The sequence below is a fragment of the Pan troglodytes genome, chromosome 23 (assembly GCF_028858775.2).
Source record: "Pan troglodytes isolate AG18354 chromosome 23, NHGRI_mPanTro3-v2.0_pri, whole genome shotgun sequence".
NCBI lineage: Eukaryota > Metazoa > Chordata > Mammalia > Primates > Hominidae > Pan > Pan troglodytes.
The window spans coordinates 40,450,631-40,473,660 of record NC_086016.1 but is presented as its reverse complement, the minus strand read 5'-3'; the positions used below and the strand labels follow the sequence as shown (position 1 = coordinate 40,473,660).

At 57.5% G+C, this 23,030-nt stretch overlaps 1 protein-coding gene across 1 annotated transcript in view; it reads left to right on the top strand.

Moving 5' to 3' along the window:
- Positions 1–12,813: 12,813 nt before the first annotated feature.
- Positions 12,814–23,030, top strand: part of KCNJ4 (potassium inwardly rectifying channel subfamily J member 4) — a 28,872-nt gene continuing 18,655 nt past the window's right edge. Inside the window, exon 1 of the mRNA XM_016939173.2 lies at positions 12,814–13,034. The gene's annotated coding sequence lies outside the window, so the exon portion shown is untranslated. The remainder of the gene's footprint in view (positions 13,035–23,030) is intronic.

Genomic DNA, 23,030 nt, shown 5'->3' with positions numbered 1-23,030 from the left:
GGCCCGGAGATCCCGCCTCCCGCCCATCCCAGCGCCCGGCTCCCGGACTGGGCGGCCCGGCGACGCGGGGGGCTTCTGGCCTGCGCCCGGCTGCCGTGTGCGCCGGGTGCCCGCCACGACCCATGTCGCCCATGCCCCAAGTGCCCTCTGCCTTCCCTCCGCAGAAACTGGAGGCCTGCCACCAAGCCCCAATCTCTGCCTCAGTTTCCTCATCTGTACACAGGCCCCATAACACTGGTGCCAGCGCTTGGCAGGAGCCAGCACGTGGAAGTACCCTGTGGGGCGATTCCTGCTATTGTCCTCATCTTCCCGGAGCTGGAGCTCCCTCCCTGGGAGCGTGGGGTGGGGCGGGGCGAGCCGGAAGTGGAGTCCCCACCTCCGTCTGTTAATTTGGTTGTCCACACGGTCGGGACCCGATCTTGCTGCAGGTGGACAATGGTAATGGCACACCACTCAGCAGCAGAATCAGACTGACCTCGGCTACCGCCTGGGTCGGTGGGCCTTCCTCTCTCTTGGTCTCAATTTTCTCACCTGTAAAATGGGGTTGTTGTGAGTAGGAAGGAGGTCAAGCTGGTCAGGGAGATCCAGGGCCCTCGTTCATGCCTCCCTCTTCTTGGTGTTACTAGGATGTTAAACAGGGACACACAGGACAGGAGAGACCCAGGAGGGCTGAGCACCAGGAAGGGTGGGGAGTGAAGGGTCCCTGGTGGGAGGGAGTCCTCCCAGGGCTGTGTGGTCTGAGCAGGTCCACCACCCCCTCTGGATATAAGTCTCTGCGTCTGAAAGAGTGGACCAGGTAAGCTGAGGGCCCTTAGCCTCCCCTCCTTGACCTGAATAAGCCCTCCCCCCACTCAGCGCCCTCACCTCTCTCTAAATAAGGGACCTCCTCCCACTCCCACCTCCTGCCACAGATAACCAGAGAGGCTTTTCCATGACAAATGTATTTAAACAGAGATGGGGTCTCACTATGTTGCCCAGGCTAGTCTCGAACTCTTGTGCTCAAGCCATCTGCCTGCCTCAGCCTTCCAAATGCTGGGATTACAGGCATAAGCCACTATGGCCAGCCTCTTTTCTGTGATAAAAATCTGTCACTTCAGTGGTCAAGACCCTTCTATGGCTCCCTATGCCCCCTACTTTCCCTACTTTTCCTCCCAGGGAAAGGCAGTCCTTTTTTTTTTGAGACAGAGTCTCGCTCTGTGGCCCAGGCTGGGGTGCAGTGGCACGATCTCTGCTCACTGCAATCTCTGCCTTCCTGGTTCAGGCAATTCTCATGCCTCAGCCTCCCAAGTAGCTGGGATTACAGGCGCCCGCCACCACGCCAGGCTAATTTTTGTATTCTTAGTAGAGATGGGGTTTCACCATGTTGGCCAGGCTGGTCTCGAACTCCTGACCTCAGATGATTCGCCTGCCTCAGCCTCCCAAAGTGCGGGGATTACAGGCGTGAACCACCGCGCCCAGCCAAGGCAGTCCTTTGAGACCCCAAACGCAGTCCAAAGACCAGCAGCATTGCTACTGCTTGTTGGGAATGCAGAATCTCAGCCCCTCCCCAGGCATTCCAGGGTGAATCAGACTCTGATGTGCACACGAATCCCCTGGGGATCGTGTTTAACTGTAAAGTTCCAAAGGCACTCATCTAAACAACACCGTGAGGAAGCAGTGGCCTCATTCTCATTTCACACATGGGGAAAGCGAGGCAGGGAGGCTAAATAACTTGCTTGAGGTCACACAGACACCAAGCAGTCCTGTAGCCCAGATTCCAACACTCGGTCTGCCATGAAATCATTCCCTTACACTGTGGGTTTCCATGGCAGGTGATGAGCACCCTGTCGCGAGAGGTGGGTGAGCAGCCAGTGGACGCTCATTTGTCAGAGACTCAGCAGCAGGCCCTCCTGCCCTGGCAGGGAGGTGGTGACCCCAATAGCCGTCAAGTACTGAGCATCTGGGTGCCAGGCATGGGTCAGGCCTGTTACTCAGGTTCTTTCCATCAACAGGCACGCGGTTCAGCGGCCTTCAGAGCCTCGCTTTGCAGGGGATGAACCTCGAGGTCCAGGGAGGTGAGGTGCCTAGACCAGGTCCCTCTGGGAGGAAGAGCCAGGCGCTCATCCCTGAGCTGCGGCAGGTTCCGAATGGCCCTTCTGTTCCCCGCTCCCCTCCAACCCTGCCCAGATGCCTCCTCCTCAGCCGGTGCCCAGAGAAGGCGGAGGCTATTTAAATCCCTCAGGTGTGGCTGCGGTTGTCTCTGCCCAACCAGCTGGCATTTCCTTCTCAGCGCCCACCTCCTCCCCAAGCCAGAGAAAAGCACGTGCAAGTGCCATTTGGTGAAAACATCTGTCCTCCTGGGAAGCAGCCCCCACTGTGTGTGTTGGGGGGGATGTGGGGCTGGATCCTCCCCTTCCCTTTATTTCCTCAAGACCACAGGGAAACTGGCCAAGGCCAGGGACAGTCTGAGGAGGGACCGTGGTGCTGGAGGGGAAGGAACCCAAGCTGAATGGCTCCAGGGGCTAGACCTTGTCCCAGGCCTGCCACTGTGGCCTTGAGCCTGCCATGTCCCCTCTCTGGGCCTCAGCTTTCTCATCTGCTAAATGGGAAAAATAAAGACAGATGTAGGCCAGTCACGGTGGTTCACACCTGTAATCCCAGCACTTTGGGAGGCAGAGGCAGGGGGATCACTTGAGGCCAGGAGTACAAGACCAGTCAAGGCAACACAGCAAGATTCGTCTCTACAAAAAATTAAGAAAACAGAAAATAAAAAAAAGATTAGCTGGGCATGGTGACACAAACCTGTGGCTCCAGCTACTTGAGACGCTGAAGCAGGAGGATCGCTTGAGCCCAGGAGTTGAACGCGGCAGTGAGCTATGATTACATCACTGTATTCCAAACTAAGTGACAGAGTGAGACCTTGTCTCAAAAAGAAAAAAATAAAAAGAGGCCAGCGCAGTGGCTCATGCCTGTAACCTCAGCACTTTGGGAGGCCAGGTGGGCAAATCTCTTGAGCCCAGGAGTTTGAGACAAACCTGGGCGACCTGGTGAAACTCTATTGCTACAAAAAAAAAAAAAAAAAAAAAGACAAAAATTATGGCCAGGCACAGTGGCTCACGCCTGTAATCTCAGCACTTTGGGAGACTGAGGTGGGCGGATCACCTGAGGTCAGGAGTTCGAGACCAGCCTGACCAACATGGTGAAACCCCGTCTCTACTAAAAATACAAAGATTAGCCGGATTAGTGGCGTGCGCCTGTAATCCAAGCTACTTGGGAGGCTGAGGCAGGAGAATCGCTTGAACCCAGGAGGCAGAGGTTGCAGTGAGCCAACACCAGGCCACTGCACTCCAGCCTGGGTGACAGAGTGAGGCTCCGTCTCAAAAAAAAAAAAAAAAAAAAAAACCACACACACAAATTAGCCAGGCGTGGTAGCACGTGCCTATAGTTACAGCTTCTTGAGAGGCTGAGTTGGGAGGATCACCTGAGCCTGGGAGGTCAAGGTTGCAGTGAACTGAGATTGCGCTACTCTACTTGAACCTGGGCGTGGGTGACAGTGAGACCCTGTCTCAAAAAGAAATGAAGTATTGCAGGTGCTTAGCCATTGCTCTTTGCATCCAGTTTTCCTGATGTCCCTATGAAATGGATACTATGTCCTTATTTTACAGATGAGGAAATCGGGGCTCAAATTTGTCTCTTGCTCCCCAAGGTCACATGGCTCTCCTCTCCCCAAAGTCCTAAGGCTCTGTCCTCAGTAATTAGCCCCACCTCTTTTGTGCCCACTAGGCTCCCAGGTGGAGACTTTCAAAGCTCCCCATGGAGAAAAGAGGAAACCCTTTACTCGCGGAAAACATTTGGCTCTAGCCCCTGCCAGCACTCTGGCCACCTGCACGGTCATTCACGATCTGTCCCTGCTGCTGGGTGGATTCCAGCAAGTCCCTCACGTCTCTGAGCCTCAATTTCCCAACACTCAAAAATGTGCCTGCTGCAGGGGAAAGCAAAGAGGGAAATTTCCTTTAGCTCAAAGGGCAAGGACTGTTCTCTTCTCACTAACAAAGCAAATTCTACGTTCAAAGTCAGATTTATGGAAGAGAGAATGGGGGACTTGCTCAATTATTTTTTAAAAATAGGTATATATAATCTCTCTCGCTCGCTCTCTTTTTCTGGTCCTAGCCCTTTCTTATATTTCACCACTGTTTGGAATATCCTGCAAACTGCCTCCAATTCTGTGTGGAAGGAAATAGGGGTGTAAAGTGAAAATCACTCCACTTAATTGGCTGTCTCTCACCGGGCAGGGGCCTGGAAGGAAAGCTATGTCCCGGGCTTCCGGGGATCCCTAGAGCTTCCTCTAGGCCGCCAAGTCTTCCTCTGGCCTAGGCGAGTGGACGCTCCCCCGTGGAAGGAATGACCTCTTCCCAGGCAGCCCCTGAGGTCCCGCCCGCCCGGAGGCGCGGACGAGTCCATTTCCTAACCGAGCGCGGGGTGGGCCCAACCTTCCTCTCCCTGCGGTTCCACCCCAGGTGTTCGGGAAGCTCTTTCCCCAGCTCAATATCTTTTAAGTGACAGGAGGCAGGGGCAGCGGGCCGCATTTTACTGACACACCAAGGTTATAAACACCAAGGTTCAAAACCTCTCTTCCCGTTTTAGTTACAAACACATTTACTGAAGACCAGCTGGGCACCAGGCGCCTTGAGGGTTGAACTTAGGTGCAGCCTCCAGGGGCCTTTCTGGTGCTGTGGGAGGTGGGTGCCTGTGCACGGACTGGACCGCACAGAGGAAAAATGGCAATCACTGTCTGTTGGAGGGAGTCCCTGGGAGGATTGCTCTTAAGGAAGGCTTTAGGGCAAACGATGCTCTAGTGGGCTTTGGAGGGTGAGTAGGAGCTTGCCTCGGAGACAAAACCTTGGGGAAGAGAAGAGAGTCCCCAGTGGAAGGTACTAATTGCACAAAGGCGAGGAGATAAGACGTGGCCTGCCCCCCCGCCCCTCAGTGCCTTTTACTTGTACCATTCTTTATTATTATTATTATTATTATTATTTTCAGACGGTGTCTCATTCTGTCACCCAGGCTGGAGTGCAGTGGTGAGATCTCAGTTTACTGCAACCTCCACCTCCCGGGTTCAAGCGATTCTCCTGCCTCAGCCTCCGGAGTAGCTGGGAGTACAGGCGCCTGCCACCACGCCCGGCTAATTTTTGGATTTTTAGTAGAGACAGGGTTTCACCATGTTGGTCAGGCGGGTCTCTTAACTCCTTACATCAGGTGATCCACCTGCCTCGGCCTCCCAAAGTGCTGGGATTACAGGCGTGAGCCACCGCGCCCGGCCTGTAGAGGCCAAGGAAGGAAAGAAGGAAAAGATGAGCATCAAGGTTAGACAGATGAGTTAGGCCCTCAAACTCCACCACCTAAGAGCTATCTGAATTTAGACTAGCTAATCTCTCCAAGTTATAGTGTTCGCATCGTTAACCTGTGTATAAACCAAGTACCGACCTCATACAATAGTTATCCGGGTTAAAGTTAGCTAAATATCTAAAGCGATTTGCAAGATATAAACCACGCAATACACGTCACCTCAGCTCCTTGCTTCCCTTCACAGGCAACTGAGGCCCAAAGAGGGTCTGCCAGAGCAGAGAGGGGCAAAAACAGATAACTCCAGGGTTTCAGATGGTGACCTCTCCCTCACTGGTTTATTCCTGAAGATGTGAGACTTCTAGGGCCTGGAAGTCTTCTGTGTCTTGATCACGGTGGTGGTAACACGAGTTTTATGAGTATGTCTGAAAAATTAATCGAGCTCTACCTTTTTTTTTTTTTCTTTTTAAGAGACAGGGTCTCGCCTTATTGCTCAGGCTGGAGGAGGAGTGCAGTGACCGGAATGATAGCTCACTGCAGCCTCGAACTCCTGGGCTCAAGCCATTCTCCCGGTTCGGCCTCCCGAGTAGCTGGGACTACAGGTGCACGCCATTACACTGTTATTTTTTTCTAAAAGACAGGGTCTCGCTATGTTGCCCAGGCTGGTCTCGAACTCCTGGGCTCACGTGAGCCTCCCGCCTCGGCCTTCCAAAGTGCTGGATTACAGGCGTGCGCCACCGCGCCCCGCAGAGCTGTACTTTTAAGATGTTCGCTGTACTATTTGTAAGTTACACCTCAATTAAAAAGAAAAGCATAATAACCCGGGCCGCGACGCCCCCACCCCTCGCCGCTGGCGACAGGTGTCTCTCGGTGACCAAAACGCGGCTCTCAGCGCGCGGAGTCGTGCGCCTCGCGGAGGCCCTGGCGAGGTTCCTACGGCAACCGCAAGCCGCTCGCAGCGTCTCCAGAGTGACGAGGCGCGAACGAAGACCCGGAGCCCGGATTCAGGAGTCACAGAGCGAGGCTGGAGAGAGACCGCGGCTGGCCAAACGAGGAGGGGAGAGGCTGGGCCACCCTTCGTCCTTGCGCTGGCATTCCGAGGACTTCCGGCAAACACCACTCCCCAGCCCTGACGGTGGCCACAAGCCGCTGCTTGAAAACACCCCTGGGGATTCATTCTCAGCTTTCCAGGTGGGAAGATGGAGGGCCTGGCTGCCCCCTAGTAACTCGGGGCTCATCAGGGGCAGAGCTAGGCCCTGCACCCGGTGGCCTCCTTCCAAGTTCGTGCAGTGCAGCCAAGTGCCAGGCACTGGGGCTGGGTGCTGGCACCCCCTGGGGTTCTGGGTCCAGCTCTGCTAGTAACTTACTGTGTGGTCGTGGAGTTCTCTCTCCTCTCTGAGACTCAGACATGGGGACACCTCCACCAGTATCTCAGAGTAGCTGTTACCAAGCGTGTGAAATAATGGAGTGTGAAAGCGGCTCACCAACTGGAACGTGCCTTGCGCATGCCACAGACCATCACAGTTGCCACCCAATTGCCATCTTGTCCTCTTTATCGCCCCAGCCCCTGGGGCTCAGAAATCTCTGTGCCCAGAAGTTTCAAGTCTGCGGGTGAGAGTCTACTCCACTTTCCCCTTCGAGAAGTGGGCCCAGGGCAGCTCTCCTGAGCACCAGTCATCATCTAGTCCCCAGACTTAAAGGGGTTCAGAGAGACACAACCCTTCATCCACCTGCCTGCCACCTCCTCCTTACCCTCTGCCCTGTGGTTGTAGAAGTTCCCCACTAAGTGAGGATTTCTGGAAACCCTAAGACACAGCACCCCAGACAGAGTCTACTGGGTAACACAACTGATTGCCCTTTAGATGCCACAGGCTGGGCATGTGTTTGGACAGTTGTGTGTATCTGTGAATATGTGTGTCCATGTGCTGTGAGGGTATATGTACATTGGTGTGTGTGTGTGTGTGTGTGTCCGTGTGCCTGGCATGCATATATTGGTGTACGTGTGTATTTGGGATGGGTGTGTGAATATGTGGATATAAAAGCATGTCTTTGTGGCTCCATGGTGTGTGTGTACAGGTGGATGTTGTGTAGTTGTGGCAGACGTTTACCCGTGCATCTGATGCATCTTTGCTGATGTGTGTGTACCCCTCGGTGGGCATGCGTGGGACTGTATTTGTGGTGTGTACAGTGGATGTGGAGAACTGTGATAACCTGTAATTGTGTATGTGTGGGAGTGTGCTGGGGGGTCTTGGGTGCGGGGGTTCTGCTCCCCCCTCTCCTATCACCTGAGTGACCTTCTTCCCTAGCTGAGGACTGTGACTGAGATCACAGGCATGCATGGGACAGCTCCTGCCCTTCCACAGACCTGTGGCTGCCCAGGTCTTGGGCCAGGGTGGGCACCAGGGGCCAGGGTGGGTGGGTGAGCCTAGGGCGAACACTCATGTGCCACCCCCTCCCTGCCTGGTCTCCTCCCCTCCCCACAGCAGGAGCAGCAGCGGGAAAGGTTGGCGGAGGGGGGCTATTTTGGGAGCGTCTCCTTAGCAACAGCTGCCACGGCCGTCTGTGGCGGTTTTTCTATAGGTGCTAAAATATTCCACCCTGGTGACTACTGAGTGCTGGGGGGTGGGCGAGGGTGGAGGTGGAGGGCAGGAGAGACCCCTACAGTCCTCTGTCCCCAGGGCACAGCCTGCTGGGATGGGTTCTGGGCCTCTGGCCCCCCAGTGTCCCTTTAATCACCTCTGGACCTCACCCCCTGGAAGCTCCTGGGACTTTAGAGCTCTGAGGCAGGCCAGCTGTGTCCTGATCTGATTTTAATCTAAGTATCTGGGCTACCTCAGTTTGCCTCATCTGCAGAATGGGCTGGCTGGACCTTTTTTTTTTTTTTTTTTTTTTTTTTTTGAGATGGAGTCTTGCTCTGTAGCCCAGGCTGGAGTGCAGTGGCGCGATCTCAGCTCACTGCAACCTCTCCCTCCCGGGTTCAAGTGATTCTCCTGCCTTCGCCTCCCGAGTAGCTTGGATTACAGATGCGCACCACAATGCCTGGCTAATTTTTGTATTTTTAGTAGAGTCGGGGTTTCACCATGTTAGCCAGGCTGGCCTCGAACACCTGACCTCAAGTGATCTGCCCGCCTCGGCCTCCCAAAGTGCTGGGATTACAGGCGTGAGCCACCGCGCCCGGCCCTGGCTGAACTTTAAGACACTCTCTAGGACAAAAACCTCTGGCCTCTGTGACTCTAGCATTTTGAAGTGGCCTTTTCCGTCTCCTCCCCAGCTGTCCACCTGCCTGGCCCAAGTTGCCCTCCCTTCCTCTCCTCTCAGCCCTCTACACAGGCTCTCAGGGCCCCTGTAGGACCCAGGAGGTGTGAGCAGGACCCCAGAGTAAATCGGTTAGTGAGTGCTCTGCTAGCCTGGAATGACCTTTCCCCAGAAAGTGGAAGTTGAGCCTGGTTCAAATCCTGGCCCAGACAGTTGCTTACTGCCTGACCCCAGACAAGCCACTTCCCCTCTCTGTGTGTCAGTTCAGAGTCCTCACCTGTGAGGTAAAGACAGGCATAGCCCGTACCCCACGGAGATCTTGTGAGGATCAAAGGAGAGAATGGAGAATGGAGATGGCCAGGACGTTTTACCAAAGTGTATGGTGGACAGAGGTTTTACAAGCATTCTCCTCCAAACTTCAGAGCGAACCTCCTTCCTCCAGACCATTGTTCCTGGCCACACCGGCCCTGCCACTCATGGCATTACTGCCTGTGCCTCAGTTTCCCCATTGGTAACAGGTGCCTGGAGAATTCTTGCAAGAATCAAAGGAGACAATCCCTGCGAAGGTCTGGATAGTGCTGAGCTAGGGGTACGAGCGCAGGGGAAGCGGGTTGTCCTCATTCCGTCTGGGGAGGGGCGCATCTGTGGTGGATCATGACAAAGCCCACTTACCCTTGGGAGACCTAGTCCACACTGTCCCACTACAGACAAGGCCTCTGAGGTCCAGAGAGGACATGCATCTTGCCCAGGGTCACACAGGTTCTGACACCCAAGCCTTTTCTCAACTCCCTCACACTGCCCCCAGGCCTCTGCAGGCCCATTTCCATCTCTGCCCCCAACCTCACACAGGGCTAGAAGCTACTTACACGGAAGGTGAACAATGTGAAGTCTTCCTTTAGTCTATGATTATCCTCAAAACAGCTGCTCGACCACGTGCGGTGGTTCACACCTGTAATCCTAGCACTTTGGGAGGCCAAGGCAGGTGGATCGCTTGAGCTCAAGAGTTTGAGACTAGCCTGGACAACATGACAAAACCCCATCTCTACAAAAAATACAAAAATTAGCCTGGCATGGTGGCACATGCCTGTGGTCCCAGCTACTCGGGAGGCTGAGGTAGGAGGATGGCTTAAGCCCAGGAGGCGGAGGTTGCAGTGAGCCGAGATGGCGCCACTGCACTCCAGCCTGGGCAAAGACCCTATCTAAAAACAACAACAACAACAACAACAACAACAACAACACACACACACACACACACACACACACCCCAAAGCTCAAAGTGGGTATTATAGTTCTCACTTTACATATGAGGAAACAAAGGCCCAGAGAGGAGAGTTGAGCTGCCCAGGGTCACACAGGGCTGGAGAGGAGAGAAAGGGCTCTTTCCTGGGGCCTCCGAACCTCTCCCTGCCTGGAGCTCCTCTGCTTGCCTCTCCCTACCTCCTCCCAGTCCAGTCTCCTTGCAGGATGAACAGCAGCCCCAGGGTGCGGACCAGGCCCGGCAAGGTAACCCTCCTTGCCCCAGAACCCCCATCCCATCTTCAAGTTTGTGCCCAGGGACTTGGCATCAGGAGACTGATTCTGTGACAGTAGATGCTTTGGATCTACAGACATCTCTGTCTCCATTTTCCCCTCCTTCCTGCCCCTTCTTCCTCTGCCTGCACCCCACACTCCCAGGATGGCTACCAGGTCAGGCCCGTGGCCAGGCAGGTCATTTGTCTCACCCTCATCCTCCCACTTTCCATCCACGGAAAAGGTGAAAAAGACCAGGCACACATCTCTTGCCCACAGGGCACTCAGGCTGCTTGAGTCTCCCCTGCATCCACGCACTGAGCATTCATGTGATGGAACATCAGTCCTGGCTGTCTGCCTGTGAGGACACAGCAGGGTAACCAGGGAGAGGCGTGGAACAGGACGTGCGTTCTGGAGGTCTGCACAGTCGGAGAGAGCCGTGAGAAAGGATGGCCACATTTATTGAGCGCCTACCATGATCTGTGTATTTCTTGTGCATCCACCTCACTTAATCTACCCCTTGGGAATGGAGGACGTTAGGGTCCTCAATTTACCGACAGATTAAATAAAAACTTGTTCAAGGTCAAGTAGCTCCTAGGTGCTTTTGAGCCTAGGTTAGCCTGACTCCTCATCCCACTAAGCAAGAACCATACTTGTGCCCAGCCCAGGGGCTGGTACATGGTGGGTGCCTAGTGCTGGTTGAATGAATGAGTGGGTGATAAATGACTTCTGCTGGGGTCATCAGGAGGCCTTCTCAAGGAAGTGGCACTGAGGCTGGGCTTGGGGAACAGCAGGAATTCTCTGGGAAAAAAAGGTGGAAGGACATTTCAGTGAGGAGGAACAGTGCGTGTAGGCAGAGAGGTGTGGAGGCCTGTGGCGTGTTCTGGAATCTGTGGAATCAGGGTGTACCTGTGGATTTATGGGATGTGGGATGCCGGATAAGGTGGGGCCTGACTATACCACACTGAGGAGTTGGGACTGAATCCTTTTGAGTAGGGAGAGCCCACGAGGAAGGGAAACACTTGTGGTGGTTTGTGTGTTGCTGTTCTTATGCTGACACCCTCGAGGCTCAGGAGAGCCAGAGGGGATTTCAGATTTCATCAGTTCTCCACCTGGCTTTGGGGTGCCTCGGTCTCTCCCTCTTTGTAATGGGGCTAGTCGGTGATGGCCAGACTCCCAGGGAAGTTTTGCTGGCTGTCTAACTGCAGGTGTTCTCTCGTCCTACCACCCTGGAAGGAGGAGCACTTTCCCTCTTGTCTCCTCGGAGGGCTAGAGTGACGTGGCAGGATGTCAGGAAGTAGCTGGCTAGACAGGTGCTGTGGGTGCTGGGGGTTCCCTGACACCCCAGAGTGTGGGGCCCAGGCCTGACAGCTTGGGGTAATGGAGAACGACAGAGAACAAGAGACTAGGGTTTGGCCTGGCTTTGTCATCTCTGGGTGACCTTGGCCGAGTTTCTGACCCTCTCTGGTACCCAGTCTCGCCATCTGTAAAATGGGGCAGTGGTGACTGACTGATCGTGAGGGTCCCTCCAATAGGGCCCCCTCAGACTCCCAGAGTGAGGTGCTTCGGGTCCTTGACCGGCGGTACTTTGGGAGAGTACGAGGACCGCTAAGGAGAGGGGCCGGACTCCGTGGGACCCCAGAGGGACCAGCTCCCACCCACCCCCTTCCCGGCTCGAAGGAACCCTCTCCACCTGCCCCCTGGGGGGGGGGGGGGGGGGGCACAAAACCCGGGAGCGGATCCAGGAACGGGTTCTGGGAGGAGCGCTCCTGGGGCGAGGAGGAAAACCCGGGCAGGATCCAGGGCAGGAGCGGGGCCAGCAGCCCCCCGCCCCAGCCCCTGCTCCGCGCCGCGGGCCCCGCGGGAGGGGGCTTGAGGCCGGGTTAGGCCGAGGGGCGGGCAGGGCGGGGTCCCGCGGGCAGCCGGGGTTCCCGGGCTGGGGGGCGCGCGGCCTCCGCAGTGGGGCGCGGGTCACGTGTGAGGAGGGGCGAAAGTCTCGCAAAGCGGGGCGGCGTGCCGCGAGTTGGGAGTTCTCGGCGCGCCGCGGGCGGCGGGAGCTCGGGCTCCCGGGCGAGCCTGGGACGCGGCCGAGGCGGGGGCCGGGGTCCGAGACAGAGGGGGCCGCACGGAGAGTGGGAGGGGGAGAGACAGAGAAGGACAGAGGCCGCGAGGGAGACGGACAGAGACGCGCAGGGGAGAGAGGCAGCGCGGGCAGAGGGAGGCGGGGGGAGGCCGGCGGGGGGAGGCCGGCGGGCGACCGCGACGGAGACGGAGACCCCGCGGGCAGAGGGCGAGCGGGGCCGCAGGAGGCAGGGAGGCCGGGAGAGGGACCGGGACGCGAGCGCGGCGGAGACCCCGGCGGCAGGAGAGAGACGCGAGAGCGGTTGGGGAGGTGGCGACAGAGCCCGGCCGGCGGGGGCGGGGAGGGCGACCCCAGGCCGGGAGGCCGAGGGGTCGCGGGGCCAGGGCCGAGCGCAGCGGGGCCGGGAGCGGAGCGCAGGGCCGGGGGCAGAGCGCGCGAGCAGGAGCGGGTGACAGCGAGGGAGCCGGGCGCAGCGGGGGACGGCGGCGGGGAGGGCGCCTGCAGCGGGGGTGGGGGGCGCGGGCGGCGGGGCGCCCCGGGCCCCCGGACCCCCGCGCTGTGAGCCCGGCCGGGCCCGACGATGCTGACGCCGAGGCGGCGCCGAGGGCGCGGCGCGGGGCAGCGCTGAAAGTTGGGCGGCCCGCGGGGAGCGGCGCGGGACGGCCGGGACGCGCGGAGACCCCAAGACCCACGCGCAGACCGAGCGGCAGCCGGGGAGGGGAGCGCGGGCCGGCCCGCCGAGTTCGCGGGCAGGGGGCGCCGGGACTCCCCTCTCCGCGCCCGGGACGCCGCCCGCCGGATCGCGCCTTGGGATGTAGCGCCCGCTCGCCGCCTCCCGGACTCTCGTCGGACCCTCCGCCCAGCGGTAAGCCGCGCTCGCCCACCCCGGGCGCTGTCCGTCAGTTTGTCCCGCCGCGTGCGTGTCTGTGTGTCCCGGGCCCGCCGCTCCGGCCCCGCCCGCTGCGCACCTGATCCGGAGCCGGGTCCCGGCTGCCCGGCGCCGCGCGCGCGGTCCCGTGACTCCCCGGGAGCGGGCGGGCTCCACGGGCGGGCTCTGTCCCTCTGTCCGTCTGGGAGCGTCGCGGTCTGGGTTGTGGCCTGGAAAGGGGGAGAGAGGTGGGTGGAAGGGGTCTTGACCTCCTGCCCCAGCCATGACCTTTCCCTGCCTCCACCCACCCCAGTTGTCATGCCGGGAGCTTCACGGCAGGTGACTTGTGGCAAGGTGGGGGATGCCGCCTTTCCGCCTCCCCAGCTGCATCCTCGTTGCAAATGGCCCTGTGATCTGAAGAACGAAATCCCACTTCCCATGTTTTGAGCACCTACTTTGCGCCACACAACCCCAGGGCGCAGGGGCAGGGATTGGTAGAGGAGGCACTGCACGTTCACAGTGATAGAAACAGGCTGGGGAGGGAGGCAGAGGCTGCTTTTTCCTCCGCGTGTAGGGAGCACCCCAAGGCAAGAGAGGTCTCAATGAGCCTCCCGCAGGGAGAACTTCCCCTGCAACCTGCCAAATGTCCCCCCACCAGTGTCAGCCTCCCTGTCCCCTACCCACATTTCTGCCCCCAGTGTCCCTGCTTCAGGATGGACAGGATGCAGGGAGTTGGGAGGTGGCAAGCTGGGTGGGGTGGAGCGGAGGGCTAGAGGCAGGGCAGCCTGGCCAGCTGACAGAGCAGGGCCTCAAGAGCAGTAGAATGTTCAGCAGCAGGTTTGGGGGAAGTGGGGAACTCAGGGAGGGAGGCCCAGAGAAGGGTTGGAGCCGTGTGTGTGTGTGTTCTCCCCCACATCCAGTCCCATGACCTCCATGGCTTCAGGCCTTTTGGGGGCAGTTAGCAGGACTTTAGGGGCCCAAGAGCCTCGCTGTGGCCCTGGCTTGGCCTGTGCTGAGGGGAGCAAAAGGTGGACCAGGGCAGCTGGGGTAAGAGATGGGTGCAGCATGGTGGGAACAGAGACTGTTGGCCACTGAGCTGACCCATATCCCGACTGGAGTTGGAAGGGCTGAGCCTAGAACATTCCACTCCATTCTCATTGGGAGGAGGGACTCTTTCTGGGGTGTTCCACACTGGGCAGTGGGTCTCATATGTCCTCCATTCAGCCTCCCAGAAATTAGCTCAGCTGGCTGGGAGAGCAGCCCCCTGGGCTGGTCACTCTCCTCCCAACCGTCAGCTTCCACGTCTGTGGCATGGGGACGTCACTCCCTGCCCCAGTGACCTCCAAGGCGGGTCCTGGGCTCAATGAGCAGAGGGCTGTTCACAGGCTGGGGAAAGCGCTGGGGAGATGGGAGTAAAGACTCACTTTACCTTAAGAGAGATGAACAGCTAGTGGGTGGAGGTGGGCGTGGGGCAGTGGGAATATGGCGGAAATAGCTGACCAAGGAGGAGTGTCCAGGATTAGAGGGGGAATCTGGGGTACTATTCCTCAGTGGCCCTTTGGGTTATCCTTGAAAAGAAAGCTCTTCTCTCAGAAAATCCTCTGGAGTGGCTGTGACCAGGCAGAGCTGGTTGAGTTTCTGCTGGGTGACCTTGGGTGGGTGGCTTGACCTCTCTGAACTTCAGTTTCTTCAACTGGAGAATAGGGATGATGATACTGACTTCATCAGGGTGTTGAGCAGTTTCCAGACTGTGTCAGGTCTGTGAAAGCCGCGTGCGCCAGCCTGGAGCATAGTAGGTTCGTAGACATTTGCGAAAGAGAGAATGAAGTAGCTCTGGGAGATGCTGTGAGAAGATGTCTTAGCTTAGGATAAGAAGGAAGGGGAGGAGGAACAGTGTAGGCTTACAGGGCGGGCTGGTTCTTAATGTGGATCTGGGGGAGGCGGGGGCGAGTGCTAAGGGGGGTGTGAGGAGGAGGGGGCCCCTCTGCGGGGACCACTGAGTCACGAGGACATGTAAGCGACATGACAACCAGCAACATGGTAACCAGGAAACTAGCGGCGGTGGGAAACAGAGCTGGAGCAGTGTGGGGTGGGGGTGGCGGGTAGGCCTGGCAGCGCCGGGCTCAAGGGGTCCGGGGAGAAGCCAGGCTGGCCCCTCAGAGTGAGGAGGGGAGGCCCCAGGGCCAGGCTAGTTGGGGAAGAGATGGGGGCCCTGAGGGGAGGGAGGGGAGGCACCTCGGGGCTGTAGGGCAGGGGGCTCCTCCTGCACCACCCCAGGCTCCTCTCTGCTCCTCCACATCTCCACTTTTCATGCCTCTCCCCCTAGGATGCCAAATTTGGCTCACGCAATCTGTCGTCTCTCTTCTGAGATTGGCACCGGGACGAAAGCCGAGTGCATTACATCACCACCGCCGCCGCTCCCCCTGCACGAGGAGAGCAGTAGGGGAGGGCCAGAGGGCCGGGGGCAAGTGGCCAGCCCTCAACTTTCTTTCCTGTCTTCCTGCTCACTCTTCCCATCTCAGTCCTAGATGCTGGGGGGCTTCTGGGGGCAGCGGCTAGAGGCAGGACGTGGGCTCCAGTCTTGGGGAGATCCCAGGACCAGGGCAGAAAGTCAGGTCATGTTGCCAGCCCCCTGTCTGGGTGGAGCCTGGGGGCAGGGAGGCTTGGTTCAGGACCCTGGTCTGTCAGTGCCTTGCTCTGTGACCTTGGGCAGCCCCTTGCCTCATGCGGAGTCCACATCTGTATAGAGAACGGCTGGCCACTTAAGATCTTGGCGATTCTCCTGAAAGAAGGTGCCCTTAAGTTCTGCGGCTCTCCTGGGCCCAGAGGAGGGAGCCCTGGATTTCAAATCACCCTCTGTGACCTTGAGCAATTGGCTTCAATGCCTCATGCCTCCATCTCCCCACCTGTAAAATGGGGATGACAGAATCCTCAAAGGCAACAGCTATGAAAGCAGGAGACAGGAGTAGAGATAGGGCCTCTGACTCTGAAACCATAGACACTCAGGGGCCCGTGGATCCAGCATGCTGGGCAGGGGTTGGACAGGGTAGAGTGGGAGGGTGCCTGGATTCAGACAGAAGGTTTGGAGCTTAAATCACTGGTCTGATGACTTCGTTTTACAAAAGTGGAAACTGAGGCCTGAGGGGGAAGTAGACCCATCAGGGTCACAGTGATGGTTTGCGGGTGGAGGAAGCAGAGCCAGGGCCATTGTTTTACAAAAGTGGAAACTGAGGCCTGAGGGGGAAGTGGACCCATGAGGGTCACAGTGATGGTTTGGGGGTGGAGGAAGCAGGGCCAGGGCCTGAATCCAGGGCTTCTGGCTCCCAGCTCTACCTGGAAGCAGACAGACAGATGTCCCTGTGTAACACTGTGGCAAGCCCAGACAGGACCCAGGAGCTTTGAGGGCCCAGCTCTGAATTCGGCCACCTCCTTTCTCCCTCCCTTCTCTCCAGATCCCCTCACCCCACTGTCCTTGGGCACTAATTCCCTCCCTCTATTGGTCTCTTTGAAGAACTCCTTTCAGTCTCATTTTAAAGCCAGTTTCAGGCAGTCCCAGGCAAGGACAGGTTGGATTTGGGGTTAAGCTGGAAGCTTATGCTCCATTCTAGAAAATTCCCAGAGCTGGAGGTGGAGCAAGATAGGGAGCAGCTGTGGATGTTTTGTGAGCTAGTGGGCTCCTCAATCCTAGAGGTATTCAAGCAGAGCCAGATGAGCACCTGCCAGGTGACTCTCGCCTTACGGGTGAGGCCGAATAACATCCCCACTTCCAAAATCCTAGGAGTCTTTGGTGTTTCCCAAAGAGGAGCTGGGAAGCAGTGCCCATCGCTTCCCCGCTTCCCAGCGAGGAAACACATTTGCTCGCCAGGCACTGGGCTAGGAGCTTTTGCAAATTCCCATTTAATTCTCCATGGCAATGTTGATTTGATGTCCCCGTGTTACAGATGGAAGAGCCATGGCTCAGAGAATCTATGTGATTTGTCCAAGGTCACACAGTAAGACAGCAGAGGAGCCTGGGTGTGAGTTCAGACTAGTCTGATTCTCGGGGGCTGTCTCTGGGGCTTCCCTGGGGAAAGAGTGGAAAACGTTCCTCCCCTGGGCTGGGGCTTGGCAGGAGATGGTCTAGACGCCCCCACAGCGTGACACCCCCTCAGGGATCCTCTGGCTCCTCTGGGGGCTCCATTCTGAAGACAGATACCACCATGCATCTTAGGGGAGAACTCATTTCATAGATGGGAAGACTGAGGCCCAGAGACAAGGAATGACCTGCCCGAAGGTGCCCAGAGAGTTAGATTAGGGCCAGGCTGCCTGTCTCCTGGCCCAGGGCTCTGTCCCCTGTGCCAGTGAGTGAGGAGGGGCCTTTGGGCTGACGGTGGTGGCATGAGGTGTGAGGTCGGGAATGCAGAGGGCTGAGAGAGGGCTGGCTCCAAGCTAGGGCTGCAGGAGGAAAGTTATCGGCGCAGGGAGAGGGGAGCAGAAGGGAAATGGCACACGTGCTACAGAGCCTGGTGAGGTCAGTGGGACCTGGCTGGCAGGAGAGGGTCGTGGAGACAGCTTCCTTGGGTGGCTCTCTGTGTGACCTTAGGTCAGTCCCTCACCCTCTCCGAGTGATGTCCACCCATCCATGTGAACCTGGGCTGAACGATCTATTTCCACAGAGTAGCTGTGGTCGGGCTGCTGTCGAAAAGTGCTCCTCCCAACGATGGGAGGACTCTGGGTCCTGGCAAGGGGCAGGCGGGAATCCTAGGGGTTGGCGTAACCTTTAAGCCTCCTCTGCGGACTCAGCCGTCCTTGGGGTGTGGGGGATCGCCAGTCACAGCCCTTCTTCTCCTTTTCATCTTTATTTTTCTCCTGTTCCCTCTTCCCCTCGCTACGTGGGCTGATCGCTGCTCAAACTTTTAATTCAGATGGTAATTGAAATAATAATATGGGCTGAGGCCCCTCTGCTTGTGACGCTGCAGCTGGTGGAGCTCGGCTATGAATAGACCTTGAGTCACACACGCGCGCTCCTGCAGGCGCGCACACGGGCGCTCACGGGGTGGTGGGTGGGGTGCAGCATGGGGAGCAGGGGTGGGCTCACGCTCTGGCTTGCTCTGGTCTTGGCCCCCCACTCCCAAAGGTCTTAACCAATCCTGGCCCCGTGGCCCAACACGGAGTCCCTGTCGTGAACCTGGAAGACTTTGGACATAGATGATTCTCATTTACAGAAGGGGAAACTGAGGCTTAGCAAGGGGAAGTGGCTGGCTGGAAACAGGCTGGATTTGAATGGATGGGTTTTGCCTGATTCTAAGACCACTGTTCTCTGTTGGGACACACAGGGTGGGAAACCGGTGGGGAGGAGTGCTGGCGTGTGGCCCCTGCCCCTCCCTCTGCACCCGTTGCCCCACCTGCTCACAGCCCCTCTCAGCCTGTGCGTGCATGCTCAGGCACAGACACAGGCACACGCGCATGCGCATGCATGAGGGCTGCTCAGATGGCTGGTGCCGTTGCTTGGTGGCTGGGGTGAGAGCAGTGTTCTCAGGGTATTGCTGCAGGAGGGAAGCTGAGTGCCAGGCTCAGCCCTGGGCTTCATATTCGTGATTTCACTTAATCCTCCACCACCCTGGGAGAACCATCACCCCCACTTCTCAGATGAGAATACTGAGGCTCAGAGAGAAGCAAGGATTGGTTCCAGGCTCCTGGGTGGAAACAGCCACAGATGCTTTGTCCTACTGTGTACCCAGTGCCAGCCCCTCCAGGACCCTCATTGGCCACCTGAAGGGAGATGGGTACATGTCTGCCAGCCTAGGCCTCCCCTTTCCTTCCATGCAACAGCTCAGCCACTCCTCCCTGTGGCTGCTGGCCAGTCCCTGACCAGCCCTGGTGCCAACAGCTGGGACGTCTGGCCTTGGCAGGCAGGGGAGGGTGAGGTGCCCCAGAGAGACATTGGCAGGTCAAGAGGTCCTTAGGGGCTACCAGGAAAGGGGGTCCTTGGTGTTCCCGACCCCAGCAGGAGCTGTGGAGGGAGAAGTCAGCGTTGTAATGGTGACCTGTCAGCTGGGAGCTTTGGTCTAGGCCTGGGGGGCCCCCAGCAGGGCACAGGGGAGCTGGGGCATGGGAGGTGCAGTTGGGTGGAGGAGCTCCCTGGGACTGGGATGGAGGAGAAGCCCCCACCAAGCTTGGCCCAGCAGCTCCTGTCTGCCGCTGCATTGGCCTTCTCTCCATTACCTCTCCTGGGAGATGGAGAAACCGAGTCCGGAGACCACCAGGGTTTGCCCAGGGTCACCCAGCAATGGTGGCAGAGCCTCTCAACCCGCAGCTGCTCCTGACTCCTCTGTGTCCTGATGGCTCCCAGGGCTGCCGGCCCCTCCTCTCTTACTGACACTCCCCAGAGCTGTGGGGTTTGTGGGAGGGGAGCAGGGTCTGGGTCTCTTTAAGCTCCCTCTCCCCAGAAAATCCCCAGATCGGAGCGAGGGGAAGGGCAGCAGTCCCTGGTCACAGCAGTAGGAAGGGTGGCCTGCGTCAAGGGCCTGGGATCGAATCCCAGCTCAGCCCCTCACTGGCTCCGCATGACCTTGACTAGGCCACTGTCCATCTGGGGGCCTCTCTTTGCCCCTCTGTGTATCGGGGGCCACCCATGGGGATGGTGGGGCGTGCTCAGCCTTTTCCTGTTTTGCCTGTCCTGGGAGAAGCTCACACGCCAGCGACCTGGGCTGCAGGGATGGGAGGGTTCCTTTTTTTTTTTTTTTTTTTTTTTTTTAAGACAGAGTTTCGCTCTTGTCACCCAGGCTGGAGTGCAATGGCACAATCTCGGCTCAGTGCAACCTCTGCCTCCCGGGTTCAAGCGATTCTCCTGCCTCAGCCTTCCAAGTAGCTGGGACTACAGGCATGCGCCACCATGCCCGGCTACTTTTTTCTTTCCTTTTCTTTCTTTTTTTTTTTCTTTTTTTTTTTTTGAGACAGAGTCTCACTGTGTCTCTCAGGCTGGAGTGCAGTGGTGCAATCTCGGCTCATTGCAACCTCCCCCTCACAGATTCAAGTGATTCTTCCTCCTCAGCCTCCCGAGTAGCTGGGACTACAGGCGTGTGCCACCACGTCCAGCTAATTTTTGTATTTTTAGTAGAGACGAAGTTTCACCATGTTGGTCAGGCTGGTCTTGAACTCCTGACCTTGTGATCCGCCTGCCTCAGCCTCCCAAAGTGCTGGGATTACAGGGGTGAGCCACTGCACCCGGACGGGAGGGTTCTTTAGCTGGGCCACAGCAGAGGGTGCATGTGCTGTGGGGAGCTGACCCCATTTTACTGATGGGGAGATTCAGGCCTAGGGGAGGGGTGTGCCCATCTTCAAGTTGGTGGCAGAGTTGGCCCTTGGGACACCTCAGTGAAGCTTCCCCCAACCCCCTGCAGCTCCTCTCCCAGCCCCCACCCTAGACTCCCCCAGGAGCCTCCCCTCTCCTCATAGGCCTGAGAAGCCCAGGACCGTCTGCCCTGTGAGTGTGAAGGTACCACTCAGCCTGGGAGACAAATGGGATGGGGTCCGCAATTAGGGGCTCCTTGGGGCCATACAGGGGAGGTGGTGGGCACAGGCTGGAGAGGCCCTGGCTGGGGGTGAAATGGAGCAGGCAGAGGGGCTTTGGGCATCCTTCAAACCTCGTGCCCATGGATACCCTTCTGCAGTTATCCTGAGAAATGGGCCTCAAGTCCCTCCTCACTGTTCCTCACGGGGAGCTCCCCATCTCCGGGGAAGCCCACTCGTGTCTGGAAGGTTCTGCTAATTGATCCCTGACTCCCTCTTTCCTTCGCCCTGCCCTCTGGGGCAGAGAAACCCAGCCTGCTCTCAGCAAGTCAGGAGGAGTGGCCCACCTCCCCCTCCCCTACCCCAAGGCTCCTCCAGCCTCAGTTGTCCCAGGCGAGGCCCGTGACTGGGAAACAGAAGATCTGGGTTCATGTCCAGCTCCACCCCTTAGCAGCTGCGGAATCTGGGGCAGGTTTTTCACCTCTCTGAGCCTTTACCCCCTGCCCCATAAGGGTGGGCGTTTGCCTCTGTTTCTTTTTTTTTTTTTGAGATGGAGTCTCGCTCTGTTGCCCAAGCTGGAGAGCAGTGGCGCGATCTCAGCTTACTGCAACCTCCGCCTCCCAGTTCAAGCAATTCTCTGGCCTCAGCCTCCCAAGTAGCTAGGACTACAGGTGCGCACCACCATGCCCGGTTAATTTTTGTATTTTTAGTAGAGTTGGGGTTTCACTATGTTGGCCAGGCTGGTCTCGAACTCCTGACCCTCATGTGATCCATCCACCTCAGCCTCCCAAAGTGGTGGGATTATAGGTATGAGCCACCGTGCCTGGCCCTTTGCATCTGTTTCTGAGGGTGACTGGGAAGATCCTGTGAGCCTGTGAGTGAATGAATGTACCATAGCTCGTTGATATGAACTACTTTGTGACCCAACCACTCAAGGGCACTGCTGGGCCTGATTTCCAGACCCCCATCACCAGCCACTGCCTTGGGGTACCACTTCTCTGGACAGCTGAGCCTCCCCCGGCCCTCCCTCACCCAGGCCCCCAGAACTGCTTTGGTGGGGCAAGGCTGGCTGAGTGCCAGCCCCGCCATGAGGCTTCAGATCCTGAGCCCACCTGACCTTGGAAAGGGCCTCTCTCTGGCTGGGCTCCAAGGCTGCCCCCAACAGACACCCGGCAGTGGCTGGGCAGCAGAGACAGAGAACTGGGTGGGGCAGAGAGAGGACCACTTGCCAGAGCTGTCCCGGCTCCCTGAGACAACAGGCTAGAGGACAGAGGAGAATGGCCAGCGAGCCACGGGAGGGGCCCCACTTAGCAGCTACATCAGCAGCCCTGCAGAGCTTACTCCTCACAGTCAAGTGGGCTGCCTGAGAAGTGGGTGAGCGCCCTGTCCTGGGAGATGTGTAAGCAACTGCTGAATGGCATCTGTTAGCAGGGCAGGAGGGGGCTCTAATAAAAGACCAGGGGAAGAAATTGGAACCAGACCCCAAAGAGTCCCTGTTATTTGGGCTGCAGAGTGGTGGTCCTGTGAGATGGGGGATCTAACAGACTTTTCCCAGTATTCCCCCATAACATCCAACAATTCCCCATATGGTTGTGTGTCACAAAGCCCAGAGTCCAAGCACCGCCCGTCACAGCTTCAAGACACACGCTGGATCCCGTTTCACCGCTCCTAACCCCCACTCAGGCCAGTGCTTTAAAATTGCACACAGGTCCTGCCCCGTTAGTGGGTTGGGAAATTGATTTAGTGAGTTGCACTACTTGTTTTCCGAAAATGAAATTAAAAAGAAAATTTCAAAATACTATGCATGTAGTGAGGGTAAATATTATTTTGTGACGCTCTTACTTCAGCTTTAAATATATAGCCGGGTGCAGTGGCTCACGCCTGTAATCCCAGCACGTTGGGAGGCCGAGGCGGGAGGATGGCAAGAACCCAGGAGGTTGCAATTGAGCTGTGATCGCATCACTGCACTCCAGCCTGGGCATTGGAGCAAGACTCTGTCTCTAAAAAATAAATATAAAGTAAGTTAAAATAACAAACAGGATGTTTGCTTTTACTACGGATTTTGGTCAAAAAACTTGAAAGCTACTGTCCTGTGTAGAAATCCAGGAGGCGCCCTGATAGAGGTTCTGATGCTCAGGTTCCGATTTCCCTGGATGTTTGGTTCCTAAAGACATAAGTGCCACAACTTCCAGGATGCTGCTGTCCTGCCCTCAGAAGTAGCCTCCTGTCCCTTGCTCAGTGGACCACCCAGCTCCAGGGCCCCATGCTCCTCCAGAGCCACCACCTCTCCCCAGGGCCTAGATCCCAGGCCGGGCCAAATTCCCTGCTTTCCGCTCAGCCCAGGCCCAGCCCTGCTCTGTCCTTGTGCCCTCCTGCTTGCCCTCATCTTCCTAGGACCTTCTCTTTATGCCCTTTCACACACACACACGCACACACACGCATGCACGCACACATGCGTGCACGGAGCTCAGCAAAGCCAGTTTGTGACTTACCTGCTTCCCT